At 54.3% G+C, this 15,141-nt stretch overlaps 1 protein-coding gene across 2 annotated transcripts in view; it reads left to right on the top strand.

Moving 5' to 3' along the window:
• Positions 1–1,764: 1,764 nt before the first annotated feature.
• The window catches only part of TOGARAM2 (TOG array regulator of axonemal microtubules 2), a 57,917-nt gene continuing 44,540 nt past the window's right edge, over positions 1,765–15,141 (top strand). For both annotated transcript variants that reach the window (XM_047782352.1, XM_047782351.1), the window contains exon 1: positions 1,765–1,994. The gene's annotated coding sequence lies outside the window, so the exon portion shown is untranslated. The remainder of the gene's footprint in view (positions 1,995–15,141) is intronic.

Genomic DNA, 15,141 nt, shown 5'->3' with positions numbered 1-15,141 from the left:
TGGCATCTGGCACAGGCAGCCCTCGGGACCTGCTTTCTGCTAGAGGTCCAGCAGGGGTCAGAGGGGTGACCGAGGGGAGCAGGAAGACGCACTGCGGCAGGACAGAGCAGGGGCCACCACGTGAGAGGGGCTTGTTGGCTGTGGTGTTGCGTGTGGCATTGACCCCAAGGACACTGGCAGCCGCGAGGGGTGTCCAGCTGGGGTGTGACCATCGGATCTGTATTTTAGAAGCTCTGATTTTCGCTGTGAGGATGGGTTTGAGGGAAGGTACACTCCCCCACTCCCTCAGGCAGAGCTCAGGCACACGGAGGCCGGGCCTTGTCCTGTCCCCACCCTGTCTGATGTTCCCACTGACAACTCGCTCTCACTTACAAGCTGCAGGACCTGGCCGAGGGCTTACGTGCCGGGCCTCAGTTTCCCCACCTGCACACTCAGGTTTCTTCCTGCCTGAGTTTCTTCGTACCTTCCGACCTCTCAGGGGGATCCAGATCTCCCCCTCCTTGCTGCCGTGGATCCTGGTTTGGAGGAAGCGCCACCTGCTTGGGGCTTCTGCTGCAGGGAGTTCAGGAGTTCAGTGTAATTTGCCAGCTTGCCTCCCGAGGGGCCCAGCTGGTCCGTGGGCTTCTGGCTCAGGGAACTTGTTCCCAGGGCTCCTTGCCTGGGCCTCCTTGGCCCCTCCTGGAGCTTGGTTAATGCAAACTGCTCCTGCCAGGGCCTCAGGAGAGCCCCCTCACCCTGGTCCTCCCTCAGTGATGCCTCAGAGATGAGGAGGGAAGCCCGGCCGTGGGCTCAGTCAGCCAGCCCCGGGCCCGGGTGGTTCAGGTGGCCAGGCCTCCCTCCTGGGTGTGTGAATAGCCTCTGGCCGCATCTCCCTGCTCTGTATGTCACACGCCTGCCGATTCCTCTGGAAAGCACATGGGGAGATCTGCCTGGGAAGTTCTTACTGTCTTTGGGCGAGTGATTCTTTGCAAGCCTGCATAAAATCAGCGAGGCCCAACTCCCCTGGCACTCTTTAGATGAAGAAGGTGAGAAGGGGGTAGGGTGAGGGGTGGGAGCAGTTGTCATTCCAGGTGGGAGATGCCAGCCTGGGATTTCTGTCCAAGGGCCTGGGCTCAGGGAGGAAGCACACATGGGCTGCCAGGGTTCACATTTTCCAAAAGTTGCAGTGGAATCTGGTTTGAGAGGAGGCTTTCTGCTGTGCAGGTGTTTCTGGGGAAAGGCACCTACAGGGATGGAAGGCCCATGATGGGCTAGACAGGATCCCAAGGTATTACATGCACCTATTTAATTCTTAGAGCAACCCTAGCAAATCAGTACTGCTACTCTCCCCATTTTATAGATGAGGAGACTGAGGCTGAGAAAGGTTACCCTCTGGCCAGAGGTTACAGAGCTGGAAGAAGCAGGATCGGGAATCAAACCCAGCTCTGCCTGCTGCCAAGCCCTGGGTGCTAATACTATCTGCTCTTGGCCTGTAGCATCGCCTTGAGAAGAGCTGTACCAGGATGGGGCCCGGAGACCAGTGGCAGCAAAACCAGGGCTTATCTGCCAACAGCATCCTTGCCCTGAGGCTGCTGAGCGCGCCCTTCCTTTGGTCACCATGCGTTCTCTCTCTGGCAGCCACACAGGACAGGCCAGCCACTTGGGAGTGCCCAGCCCCCAGGTGAGCCCTGGAGGAAATGAGGCCGTGGGGAAACGTCTCCTGGCTCCCTCTCTCCCCCATGCAGGGAGCAGTGGTTGCTACGCAGCCTTGTTTGTTCAAGGATAACCTGGCAGAGAGCAGGAGTGTGCCAGCAGTGGGGCCAGCGGCCGCCCCCAGCACCTGCCCAGACGGGAGGCCCGCAGCCCTGGGCTGCGAGCCTGGGCCGGGGCCAGGGCAGGCCGGGCGTGGGGCCACCCCGTCTTTGCCTCCCTGGACCCATGGGCAGCATCATCTGCAGAGAGAGCATGGAACCCGGGTTCCACCGCTGATAGGGGATTGGCCTCTGGATGGAGAGGTGAGAGGTGACGCGTCCTGCAAACTATTTGCATGGGGATGTGGGGGCAGGGTGCCTGCAGTCATTGCAGGGGTGTCCAGGAGCTGATCCAGAGCAAGGACAAAGGGCGAGGACACAGGAAGGACATCAGGCCATGTCATGGAAGCTGAGTCACTGCCGGGAGGTCCTGTCCTCTCTCTGGGCCTTCCTGCGGCAGCTCTGGACGAGGAGGTTGGGCCGATGCTCTGAGTGAGAGAGCCAGGGATGGCGGGGCTGTCCCAGGCTGTCCCCTCCCTGGCCATGGCCTCTGTCAGAGCTCTCTGTTTGGGGGGGAAATCTGTGCAGGTCCAGCGCCACCTCCCTCCAGGCTGAGCTCTCTGAATGGGCATGGGATGCGCTCTGCTCTGGGTTTGAATTCTGGCTCCACCTCTTACCTGCTGTGTGGACTCAAGCTCTCTCCTCTCTGAGCCTCAGTTTCCTCACTTGTAAAGTGGGGGTTAAATAACGCCTCCCTTGGGACTGCTCGTGAGGAGCGGGGACAGCAAGGAGAGCAGCCCATTAGCCCCTGTGCTAACTGGACGTCACTTTTGTTAATGCTGTTTTTACTACTGCAGGGATGATCATGGCCTTTTCCAGAGCAGATTTCAGGCCCCTGAAATCTGCTCCGGGTTTTGACTGGGGTTTTGCCATCCATGTTCCTCGGACCAAGGGCCCAGGGCCTCAAGGGGCTGGCATGTCCTCGGAAGCACTGGAAGGGACAGAAAAGGGCCGGTGCTCGGTGGGCGGGTCACTGAGGTTAGGTCACAGAGCATGGGGAGGTCAGGAGTGAGTAACTGGGCTGGTCCTGAGCCTGGCAAGCCCCCCACTGCTCTCCGCCATGTCCTGGCAGGACGGGCCCTGCAGCCTTTCCAACCCCAGGCTGGTTGCCAGGACCAGCTCTGTGACAGCCCCTGGTCTAGCAGGTTTGAAGAGAGAGGACACAGTGGGAGCTAGGGACAGGGAGACGTCAAACTGGGCTCTGGAGAGACCTGCCTCTGAAGGCCTCCCATTGCCCCCAGGGCCACCTCAGAGGCACCAGACTCCACTCATCTGTGTGGATACCTAGAAGTTGATTATTAATTGTGTGTTCAACTTCCTGCAGAAGAATGTGGAAAACTCAGAAACAGTTTAAAGAAGACTTATAGGCGTTCCCGTTGTGGCTCAGCAGGTTATGAACCTGACTAGTAGCCATGAGGATGCGGGTTCAATCCCTGGCCCCGATGAGTGGGTTAAGGATCTGACATTGCTGTGAGCTGTGGTGTAAATTGCAGCCACAGCTCAGATCCAGTGTTGGCTGTGGCTGTGGTGTAGGCCGGTGGCTGTAGCTCTGATTCGACCCCTAGCCTGGAAACCTCCATGTGCCATGGGTGTGGCCCTAAAAGTCCAAAAAAGAGTTATAAAGTGAATATCTATGTAGCCACCACCACTAGGTCAAGAAAGAGAGACTCTGGCAGTGCCCCCAGGACTGCCCCCTCCCAGCCCCATGGGTCCCTTCCTCATCACAGCTGCTAATGTCCTCATTTTTCCTTCTTTTTGATAAGATTTTCCCATCTGCGTGTGCATTGCCGAGCACTCTGTTTAATTTTGTCTTCCTTTGAACTTTCTTTTTTATTTATTTTATTTTTTTGTCTTTTTGCCTTTTCTAGGGCCGCTCCCGCGGCATATGGGTTCCCAGGCTAGGGATCTAATCGGAGCTGTAGCCGCTGGCCTACGCCACAGCCACAGCAATGTGGGATTCGTGGGATTTGAGCCGCATCTGCAACCTACACCACAGCTCATGGCAACGCCGGATCCTCAACCCACTCAGCGAGGCCAGGGATCGAACGTGCAACCTCATGGTTCTTAGTCAGATTTGTTAGCCACTGCACCACGATGGGAACTCCCCCTTTGAACTTTCTATACGTAGACTCACACTCTACTAAGTCTTCTGTGTTCGGCTTCTTTCTCTAAACATCATGCTGTGGAGTCATCCGTGGTGCTGAGTAGAGCACACGCGGGTTTGTTCATTTCCGTGGCTGTGGAATATTCCATGGCATGAATACACCATACCTGATGCCTCCATGTTCCTGTTGGGCATTGGCATTACTTCCAGATTCTGTCCACGTCAACAGAACTGCTATGAACACTCTCCTCCTCCTTCGTGGTTCACACATGCAAGGTGTTCTCTGGGGCAGATATCTAGGGGTGGATTGCTTGGCACGAGGTTCCCACATCTTCAGCTATCGAAGATAAAGCCGGACCGCTTTGCAGGTGATTTATACACCTCGTCGGCCACACGTGCTCTGCATCCCATCAACACTTGATACCGTCTATAGTCTTAATTGTCGCCAATCTTTGGTAGCATCTCATTCTTTAGTTTGCATTTCCAAGATTATCAGATGAGGGCCTGCCCTCACCCTGCTCCCTCTGCCCACTTTCCTTCCTTATTTATTTATTTTTTTTGTCTTTTTGTCTTTTTTAAAAAGGGCTACACCTGCGGCCAATGGAGGTTCCCAGGCTACGGGTCTAATCGGAGCTACAGTTGCCGGCCTATGTCACAACCACAGCAACACCAGATCCAAGCTGCATCTGTGAAAAGTAGTTGTATTTTCTTTCTTTCTTTCTTTTTTGTTTTTTCTTTTTGTCTTTTTTAGGGCCGCACCTGCGGGACACCACTCTTCTTCCTTTTTGGTACCCCTTTCCCTTGTCTCCCTCGGCCCCCTCATTTCACTTGGCTTCCCAGCCTCCGTGTTTCTCTCTGCCCTCCTGTTTGTCTGTCCCTACTCCCCCATTCTCCTTCTTGGGGGGTCAGTCACTCATCGTGTTATCTCTCTGTCATTGATCCTTGAGCCGTGAACCTGGGCTCCAAGAATAACTCTGCAGGTCTGAGATTGCCAGTTTGTTTCAAACCTTCTGATTCTTGGCCCAACTCACATCCGTTCCTGGGCTTTGGATTTTCCTTCAGTAAAACAAGGACGGAAAAAACAATGGCCTCCACATGAGCCATTTCAGTTTCCCAGGCAAAACCTGGCATAAGCCCTGGAGAGGCCTGTGTGAGACGCTGGCTCTTGGTCAAGGAGAGTTGGCTTTCTCCTGGTGCCCCTGGGAGAAGGGCAGAGCTGGTGGCCTGAAGTCTTCCGATCTTCTTATAGGGAGTTGTTTGTCAAGAGCCCTTTCCTGGAATGTGGCAGACATTGAGGCATCAGGCATGGGCAGCACAACTTTGCTGAGACTCTGATGGGGAAAGATGGTTTGTTTCTGCTGACTCCCTTCTGATTCTCTGGCACCTGCAAGGGTTCACAGGCTGCAGTTTGAAGACTGGAGCTCCAGATCCTGGGCAGGGGACTCTCAACAACCAAACCATGCAGAAAGCATTCCAGGGGCTGTGGGCCAGGCCACTTTTATTTTTTATTTTTATTTTTTTGCTTTTTAGGGCCACACCCACGGCATATGGAAGTTCCCAGGCTAGGCGTCAAATCAGAGCTGCAGCTGCTGGCCACAGCCACAGCCACAGCCACAGCAAGGCCAAATCTGAGCAGCATCTGTGACCCACACTGCAGCTCACAGCAATGCCGGATCCTTAACCCACTGATTGAAGCCAGAGATCGAACGGGCCTCCTCATGGATATTAGTCAGGTTCATTACTGCTGAGCCACAGTAGGAACTCCAACCAGGCCACTTTTAGTTCAAGACTCCAGGTCTGTGATCAAACTCTAGGACGACACATTCCTGATGGTGGGAATCTCAGGGTGGGCAGCAGACTTCAGGTCCCAGCATAATTTGAGGCAGGATTTGACTCAGTGGCACCCAGCTCCGCTGAGGACTGTAGCCCTCAGGAGGCAGTCATGGCTCTGGCCAGGCCCTGCAGTGCTGAGCGAGATTGGAGAAGGAAGGTTTTCTTCTAGCCCTGCTCAGGGTCTTGCCAGCTGGTGGCTCTTGGCAGTCCTTGGTGTGTCATGTGGTCCCTCATGAACCCCTCTTTTACCAGCCAGGCGACTAGCTGACCTCTGAGGCCCCTTGCAGCTGGAAATAGTGGCAGGGATGCATGTAAAGACACATCCTGGGGAGTTCCCTTTGTGGCGCATCGCTTAATGAACGAGACTAGGATCCATGAGGATGTGGGTTCGATCCATGGCCTCACTTAGTGGGTCAACGATGTGACAATGCCGTGAGCTGTGGTGTAGGTCGCAGGCAAGGCTCGGATCTGGCATTGCTGTGGCTGTGGTGTAGCCCAGCAGCTGTAGCTTTGTAGCTCCGATTCAACCCCTAGTCTGGGAACTTCCATATGCTGTGGGTGTGGCCCTAAAAAGGCTATGTTACATACCCATTGTCACTAGGGCTGCCTCTTGCCCATACAGTGCCTTTTGTTTTTTAGTTTTATTGAAGTATGTTTGGTTTACGGTATTGTGACCATTTCTGCTGTACAACAAAGTGATTCAGTTGTATATGTACACACATCCATTCTCTTGCAGATTCTTTCCCATAGAGATTATCACAGAATATTGGGCAGAGTTCCCTGTGCTATACAGCAGGTCCCTGTTAGCCAATCATTCTGTGCTCCTCAGTGTGCATTTGCCAATCCCAGACCCAGAGTCCATCCCTCCCCTCTCACCTGTCCCCTTTGGTAACTGTAAGCTTTTCAAAGTCCATGAGCCTTTCTGTCCTGCAAATAAATTCATTTGCATCCTTTTTTCGGTTAGATTCCACATATAAGTGATATTATATGATGTTTGTCTTTCACTGTCTAACTTCAGCTGGTATGATAACATAGTGCCTTTTCGTGAAGTAGAAAAAAATGCCTCTTTCTTAAGATATTTTACTTTTATTCATTAGAGATGGGCTGTAATAAGTGTACAAATCTGTGGTGTCTGTAGTGTGAATGGTGCCCCCTTAATTATGATGCCCTTGTGCAGTGCCCAACCTGAGCAATCAAACAGGGCAGCCCTGCTTCTCTTGTACCTTCACGATTTTTCCTACACAGCTTGAATAAGACTTTGTCTCAGGCATAGATGCTCCTGGATCTTTGAGACCAGTGATTCTCATATTAGAATTCCTGGGGAGGGTGTTTGGGGCCGTTTCAAATATCACCGACCTCCACGTGCGTGCAGCCATCCCCTTCCTCTCGCGGTTCCACCCCCTCCCAAAGCACACGCGGAGCCTTTACAGGGTGAAGGCCACCTACCTCAAGTGTGTCAGGCATAAAAGCGGTTGAGACGCACTGCTTTGGGTTCTTGACCACGAGCTCCACCCTGACCCGGGAGGTCCCTACGATGCAGGCGTGGCCTGCCCCAGCCTGCCCGCTGCCTCCTGCTCACCCCAGGAAGCTTCTGCAACAAAAGGACAGCTACTCCTTTTTGCCACCCAGCCTCAGCCCGGCCACATCTGGCCTCAAAGACGTTCCGAAAGGACCTTTTCCTCCCCTTGAACCGCTGAACACACACCATAAAATTATTATTAAACAAACAATAATATTAGCAGCCACTATTTATTGAGCCCTTGCTAGGGGCCAGACACCTTGTTAAATGCTTTGCATATTTTATGGAACGCTCTCGATACATTTGTGTGATAGTCAGTGTTCTTTCTGCTGCAGTTGAGTGGAGGCTCAGAGAGGCTTAGTCATGGGCCGTGTGCTCAGAGAAGCGTGGCCGCCTGAAGTCACACAGCTAGCAGAGGACGGAATTTAACCCAGGTCTGTCTCCTCTGAAGCGTGTGCTCTGAAACACGTGTTCCACGACCTCCGAGAGCAGAAAGAGCATCAGCCCTGCTGCTTCCGCTCAGTCGCTCTGTGGCCTTGATCTCGTTTCATAACCTCTGTGAGCCTCAGTCTATAAAACGAGGACAATGCCATCTGCCCAGTTGCTCAGTTTCAAAAGTTAAATGGCATGACATTGGGCACCGCCTGGCTCAGTGCCCAGTGCATAGCTGCACGGAAATAAGAAATGTTAGTTCCCGTCACTTGGCTGATTCTCAAGCAGACTCCAAAGAGGTGCTTTAATTTTGATTTCTTCTTTCATTCATGCCACAAGCAGGGATTGAGGGTTATTACTCTGTGCCAGGGGCTGTACTTGGAACTTTGTCTGCATTTCTTTATGTTCCCGTGGACTGGCGGATACTGCCTGGGGGACAGAGGGATTACAGGGGTACTGACCCTATCTGACCCCATGATGGGAGAGGAGATGGCACCTGTCGCCAGTGAGTGCAGCTCCAGAGCAGCCTAAGGGGCCCAGGAAAGGAGCCTGCTCATCTGGGCACTGCCTTCCCGCTGGCCTGGGTGCCGGTCACTGCTGGAGCCAGGAGCCTGACAGGGGCCTGTGGATGCCTCTCACTGGGGGCCCTGTGGGTGTGCGGCTCAGTCCCCTGGTTCTGATGGAGGTGGCTCTTGGGACTGCCCACTGTAGGAGTGCCTGTGTCTTCATCTGGAAGTTGAGAGTCATTGCGGAAATCGCCTCTGCCCCAGGCTAACAGAGATGGAGGCATCTGGCTGGGGTGGGAGCAGGAATAGATTGGGTCGGGGTGGGGGGGTGGGGGGGACTGGAAATAGCCTCTATTTCAGAACTTCATTGCTCTCATGCTCCGCAGTCTTAACCTCCTATGTCATGGATGACACACAGCCTTCCTGCCCGCTCCCTCTGCCACCTCGGCCCCCGGCGGCCCCCTGCCTGTGCCCGTGCCCTCCTCCCTGCTCAGGTGGCTCTGCAACCCTCTCCATCAGTTCCCTGCCTCCCTCCACAGCTTCGGCCTTTCCCTTCGCTTGGCTCCTCTTCCTCCCATGAAAATGTTCTAGGAGTTCCTATCCTTAAAAAAGACACACAGAGAACAAATAAACAAGCAGACAACACAAACTTCACTCACCCACCCTTCACCCCAGCGGCCACCCCCTCCCTCACCTCTTTCTCTCTTTCTTTTTGTCTTTTTGTTTTTTCTAGGGCCGCACCCCCAGCATATGGAGGTTCCCAGTCTGGGGGTCTAATCGGAGCTACAGCTGCCAGCCTACACCACAGCCACAGCAACACCAGATCCTTAACCCACTGATTGAGGCCAGGGATCGAACCCGCAACCTCATGGTTCCTAGTTGGATTCGTTTCCGCTGCACCAAGACGAGCACTCCCCTCTCCTCTCTTTCTCAACCAGCAGCTCCAAAGAGTGGTCTGTACCCGTTTCCTTCTTAATTTCCCACATGCTCTCCAACAGCCACTTTCTGGGATCTCCAGGCCCCCCTCTGCATGGAAATTGCTCTCACTAATCTGGACAATTCCCTTGTGGCCACATCCAACGGGCTTCTCTCAGCCCTTAACCCCACCCCACTTCTTTGTGTGTTGACCCTCCAGCTCATTCTCTGCTTGCCTGCTTCCTGGTGTCCGCTCCCCGGCCTCCGGTCTCTCCTTGCTCTGGCTCCTCTCTCTTGTGGTCAGATCTTCCTGTTTCAGGCTCCTTGTAGATTCTTGGACAGCAATACCATAGACATGAATATCCCTTCCCCAAGACCCGAAGGCAGGCAAAGCTTTTCATTAAAAGAGATAGCTTGTGGCATTCCCATCGTGGCTCAGTGGTTAACGAATCTGACTAGGAAGCAGGAGGTTGTGGGTTCGATCCCTGGCCTTGCTCAGTGGGTTAAGGATCCGGTGTTGGCTGTGAGCTGTGGTGTAGGTCGCAGACACAGTTCGGATCTGGCGTTGCTGTGGCCATGGTGTAGGCCAGTGGCTACAGCTCCAATTAGACCCCTAGCCTGGGAACCTCCATATGCCATGGGAGCAGCCCTAGAAAAGCCAAAAAGACAAAAAAAAAAAAAAAAGAAGAAGAAGAAGAGATAGCTTGTGCGTAAGGGAGAAGCAGGGAAAGTGCCAGCTTTAGGGGCAGCGAGTTGCCTTTAAAATAAGAGGGGGAGATTCTGATGGAGGATAATGTGAGAAAAAGAATGTGTGTGTGTGTGTGTGTGTGTGTGTGAGACCAAGTCACTTAGATGTACAGTAGAAAATTGACAGAACACTAAACCAACTGTAATGGAAAAAATAAAAATCATTAAAATAAATAAATAAATAAAATTTTAAATCAACCAAAACCAAACAAAAAAAAAGGAGGTTTGTCTCGTGATCACTGATCACTTCCAGAAACAGTTAAACGTCTTTGATCAGCAGCAGGTGGCTCCGTGATCGTTGTCAGGAGTAGGGAGTGCTTCTGTGAAGGGAAAGGAATGCATGAGAATTTTCTGCAAGAAAGCACAGGAACAGATAAGGTTTAAATTTATGGTTGAGCTTCTCGTCTTGTGGCAAGTGGGTATACTTGTTGGTGTAACAAAGATGAAGGTAATCTTTTATTCCTGGGAGCCCGCCTTTCGTCTCTGGGCTTTTGTTCTTTAGCTTGCAAGGCTTGCCCAGAGCTGTTCCCCTGTCCTGTTTCCAAGATGGTTGCACCCCTGCCTGTCTCGTTCCCACTGGCATCTGCTGTCCTGGCCTCCATTGCTGTCTGGTTGCCAGGGGTTTCCTGGCCTGTATCTCTAGCCCAGACCACCCTCTCTTGAGTCTTGGATCAGCTGGGGTCCCTGGAGGAGCCACAAACCAGGACTCAGGGTCTCTCCCAGACCGGCACCTCGTGCCGTGTTCACCAGCTCCGCAGCAGGTGGCACCCTGGCTTCCAGCCCCCTTGCCAGAGCCCTGGACGCAGGCTAGACGCCCCAGCTCCCTTTTGCGAATCAGGCTTCCAGTCCTGCTGACTTGGCTCCTGATGATTTCTCAGACCTGCCCTTGGCCCCCATTTGAACCACCTCTACCCCAAACCACGCTCTTCCGCTATCTTTCCAGGATGACTTCCACAGCCTCCTGCCCTGTCCACCCAAACCTGTGTCTGCCTGCAGCTGCTGGGAGCCTCATGCATTGCCGTCCTACTAATGCCACAGGGTATCGCTGGCTTGCTAGGGGCCAGATCTGGTACTGAGTGCTTTTTGTGTTCTCTTGAATGTAATAGTGAAGTGAGGTGGGCGATATCTCCCTTTTTGCATTTAAAGAAACTGGGGCTCAGAGAAGTTTGGTATCCTGTCTGTGCTCACACAGCTCACAGGTGTTGCAATTTAGTCTCATTTTCCTTTGTATCTTAGTCCCTCACATGTGGTTGAAGCATGAGCGACCTTGGACTTTCAGGGATAAGACTGGACCCAAGAGCTCACCTGAGAACATGCAGAGTTTTCCCTGGAGGTCTTTGGGATGGGCTGCCTGTTGTTGGGGGCAGGGAGGGGTGAATATGATGGGTGGAGGGGTGGGTGGGTGATTCTCTATCCTTAGGGAGACACCTGCAGTACAGGAAGGGTGTTCTGTCCAGTCCAAACTGTGACAATAACTAGTGGCAAATATATTTTTGGTGCCAAGTCCAGAGGCTGGGCTGGAGCCTCTAAGTTTCAGTCCTAAGATTTTGTCCAAAGCTTCCTTCCCTAGGAAGCTCATCCCAGGTTCACCGCCCCCCCACCCCCCCTCCAAGGGGTCTGCATGAAAACACAGGTCAGATGATGTCTGTCATTCCTTGAAATCTGCAGAGCTCCCGGTGCCTGCAGAGCAAGCCCAGGCTTGATGGAGCACTGCAGGCACCAGCCCTCATCAGCCTGCCTAGGCTCAGCCCTCCTGCCAACCCCCAAACTCCTGTTCGATGCTCCATGCCTTTGCTCAGAGCTGCCTTAGCCTGGGATGCCCTTCCCTGCCCCCTGAGATCCTGCTGCCTTCCAGGCCCAGTGAAGCTGCAGCTCTTCCATGGAGGGTCTCCAGGTGTCTAGTCAGACAGCACTGCCACCCTCCCAGGGGGCCATCCCTGCCCTTCCTGGTCCAGGCAGCGTGGAATCTCCTCCAGAACCCCTGGAGACCGAGGGCCCCTCTAGTGCGAGCCTCTTACTCTGTGGGCACGTCTGTCTCCTCCTCGTGAGGGGTGCCTGTGTCGGCTCTTTAGGAATGGAGGGCTGCCCCTGGTAACTTAAAGATGGTGTGGGTTTGGAGTTCCCATTGTTGCTCAGTGGGTTAAGAACCCGACTAGTATCCATGAGGATGCAGGTTCAATCCCTGGCCTCACTCAGTAAGTTAAGGATCCGGTGTTGCCTCAAAGCTTCCGTGTAAGTCACAGACGCAGCTCCTATCTGGCGTTGCTGTGGCTGTGGGGCCGGCCGGCAGCTGCAGCTCCAATTCGACTCCTAGCCTGGGAACTTCCATCTGCTGCCCGGGGCGACCCTAAAAAGAAAAAAAAAGATGGTGTGAGTTCGCACATTTGTGCGTGTGTGCTCGTGTGTGCACGTGCAGGGTTGGGGAGGAGAAGGAAGAGCTCAGACCCGACAGTCGTGATTCTTTCCCAGCAGTGGAACTAAATTATCTTCGTACATGGCTTCATTGACTCTTAACAAAACCCTTTGTTAGGACACTTTTTCAGATGAAGAAACCAAAGCTCTGAGGAATGAAATAACCTTCCCAAGTTAATTCGAGAGGGGCTCGGGCAGAGTTCCAACCTGGCCGTGTCTGGCCTCGAGGCAGAGTCCCAGTGTCCCGAGGTGGGCCTTCAGAAGCAGACTGGGGTGGGAGTGTGGGGTGTGGGGTGGGGGGCTGCCTATACCTGAGGCCCCTCTTCAGAGACTCTTTCAGTGGGAGACGTACTTGGGGGTTCAAATACCAGGTTTGGTGATCTGCCCTCGTTCTCTCCTCACCTGGCCCTGGCACTGTTGTTCCTCCAAAGGCACCTGAGCCGACGAGCTCTCTGACTTCCTGGAACACACGTCCAGGAGTGGGGGCCTCCCCCCTCCCCAGCCTCCCTGCTCTGATGTCCTCGCTCCCCAGAGCCCGGCCCTCCCGCCCAAGGGCTGTTCCCTCGGGAGCAAGGTGGGCCCAGTGGTGGGGGGGGGGTGGGGGGGTGCTGGCCCCGACAGCGTGGTTGGGATTTTGTCCTTGGGGCGGATGTTCCTTCCTGGGGCAGTCTGAGTGTTTATGTCCTTTCCACTTGAAACCCGAGTCCCTCCTGTGGCCTTTGTTCATTCCTGCGGTGTTGGTCACCATGGAACCTCTTTAGTCATGGCTTTAGGGGAAGGAGTGGACAACGGTCGGTTACCTCAGGCCACCCCTTCCCTGAGTGAGGACACGCTACCTTGGCTGATCCCAAACATCAGGGTTTGAGGCCAGGATCCTGGTCCCAGAATCCACGGCCAGTAGCCCTTTAGGTCAGGCTCTGGCTCTACCAACTGAGGACAGTCCCTCCTTGGTGCCCAGGACAGTGCCAGGTCCCACAGGGCCTCAGTGAGCTGGGCCTCAGGGGCCAGTACCAAGCACTGTCCATGCCCAGCCCCAAGCGTTGTCCACGTTTGGAATGCAAGTTCGCATCCTGGTTTGTACAGTTTGGACAGCGATCCACTGAGCCATAGTTCCCACCAGGTCCTGGGGAGGTGCCCCCCGCCCCATCATTTCTCACAGAAGATGTGGCTGTGTCCATACCCAGCTTGGGCGCCTCTCCTTGGGCGGGCACTGAGGAGGTCCTGTGGGAAGACCCTGAGGGCCTAAGCGGTCAAAGGTGTGGACGCAGGTGGGGACGGGTCTGCTGGGTTGCCCGGGCAAGCTATGGGGAGGACGCAGGACTCCCTTGCATGCCGCAGCTGTCTCTCGGGGCCTGCAGTCACGTGGGCATCTTGGTCCTGTCCTTAACGCTGGCGTCTCAGGGTGTGCGGTCACGTGGGCATCTTGCCGAGGAGGTTGTGGCAAGTCAGGGGCAGGGCAGCCTTGCTCTGAAGGTGCCTCTGAACCTTCCGTGTCTGTGCTCTCAGGCAGCTCCAAACCTTTTACCTCCTGGAGGCCATCACTTTGGGGCAACTCAGGCAGCAGTTTGGCAGCCTCAGGTGAGAAACAGGGCTGGGATCTTCTTATAAAGGGAATCGGAAACCCTCACCCAGTGGTTCTCCATCCTGTTGGAACATCAAAATCACTCAGGAGGAGTTCCCGTCGTGGCGCAGTGGTTAACGAATCCGACTAGGAACCATGAGGTTGCGGGTTCGGTCCCTGGCCTTGCTCAGTGGGTTAACGATCCGGCGTTGCCGTGAGCTGTGGTGTAGGCTGCAGACGCGGCTCGGATCCCGCGTTGCTGTGGCTCTGGTGTAGGCCAGTGGCTACAGCTCCGATTCAACCCCTAGCCTGGGAACCTCCATATGCCGCGGGAGCGGCCCAAGAAATAGCAACAACAACAACAACAACAAAAAAGACAAAAGACAAAAAAAAAATCACTCAGGAGTTAAGAAACCAAACCAAACCAACACTCCCCCCACACCCAACCCATCCCTGTGGCCTGTTCCCTGGAAGGTTCTGCCTCAGTCAAGGCCTGGGGTGAGGCCTTGGAAATCTGTTCTTTTAATCAGTTTCCAGGCGATTCTGATCAGCAGCTGAGGTTGGGACCAAGGGCTGTAGCTAAATAGTGCTTTTCCATGTGTAGTTTGCATCGTAAGTTGATGCTCTGGTTAGACCTGGGAGGTGGGTGCCATGGGGCCTGCAACTCTCTTTCCCCCAAAGCCTGGACTCCAGCTTGTTCGCTTTAATTCAGCCGTGGAAGGTCTGTTCCCACCGCAGAAGGTTCCTGCTGGGCTTTGGCGGCAGCAGCCACCTTGCCAATCTCTCGAGTCTGTTTCCCAGCTCAGGGGCGAGAGGTGTTGAGACGGGCAGAGTACACTCCACACGGCTCCAGAGAAGTGCCTTGTCCCTCCCGTATTCCCGGTTGCTTGTTGCTCCCATGTGGCCAAATCCTTATCCCAGGAGACAGGGAATTGCCTTCTCCCCCAGTTGTGAGGAAAGAGGCAGAGAACCGAGAGGCTTGAGATCTCATCAGGGAGATGGGCTGGGCTGGAACCTCTGTTTGGCCAGGAGGGTGGCTAGGAGCTGCTGTCACTTCTGGGGCCTGGGTGGGGACGTTGCGGGGGGTGGGTCTTCCAGGTGGAAGGTGGGTTTTCTCAGTTCCTGAGTTGGGATTTGTTGCTCAGCAGAAGGAAGTTGGCATTGCCTCCTTCCCTGTCCCTGGATGATATCGCAAGGGAGCTGCTCTCGAGTGGAAACCAGGAGATTTGGGAGATGTGGCCTTTGGCCCTGATTTTATCACTGGTTGGCTCTGGCTTCCACCTGCCCTCTAGTCAGGGTGAAAATAGATCACCAGAGAATTG

This window comes from Phacochoerus africanus, chromosome 5, assembly GCF_016906955.1.
Source record: "Phacochoerus africanus isolate WHEZ1 chromosome 5, ROS_Pafr_v1, whole genome shotgun sequence".
Lineage (NCBI taxonomy): Eukaryota > Metazoa > Chordata > Mammalia > Artiodactyla > Suidae > Phacochoerus > Phacochoerus africanus.
Note: the sequence above shows the minus strand (reverse complement) of the source record. Positions and strands in the feature narration are given on the sequence as shown.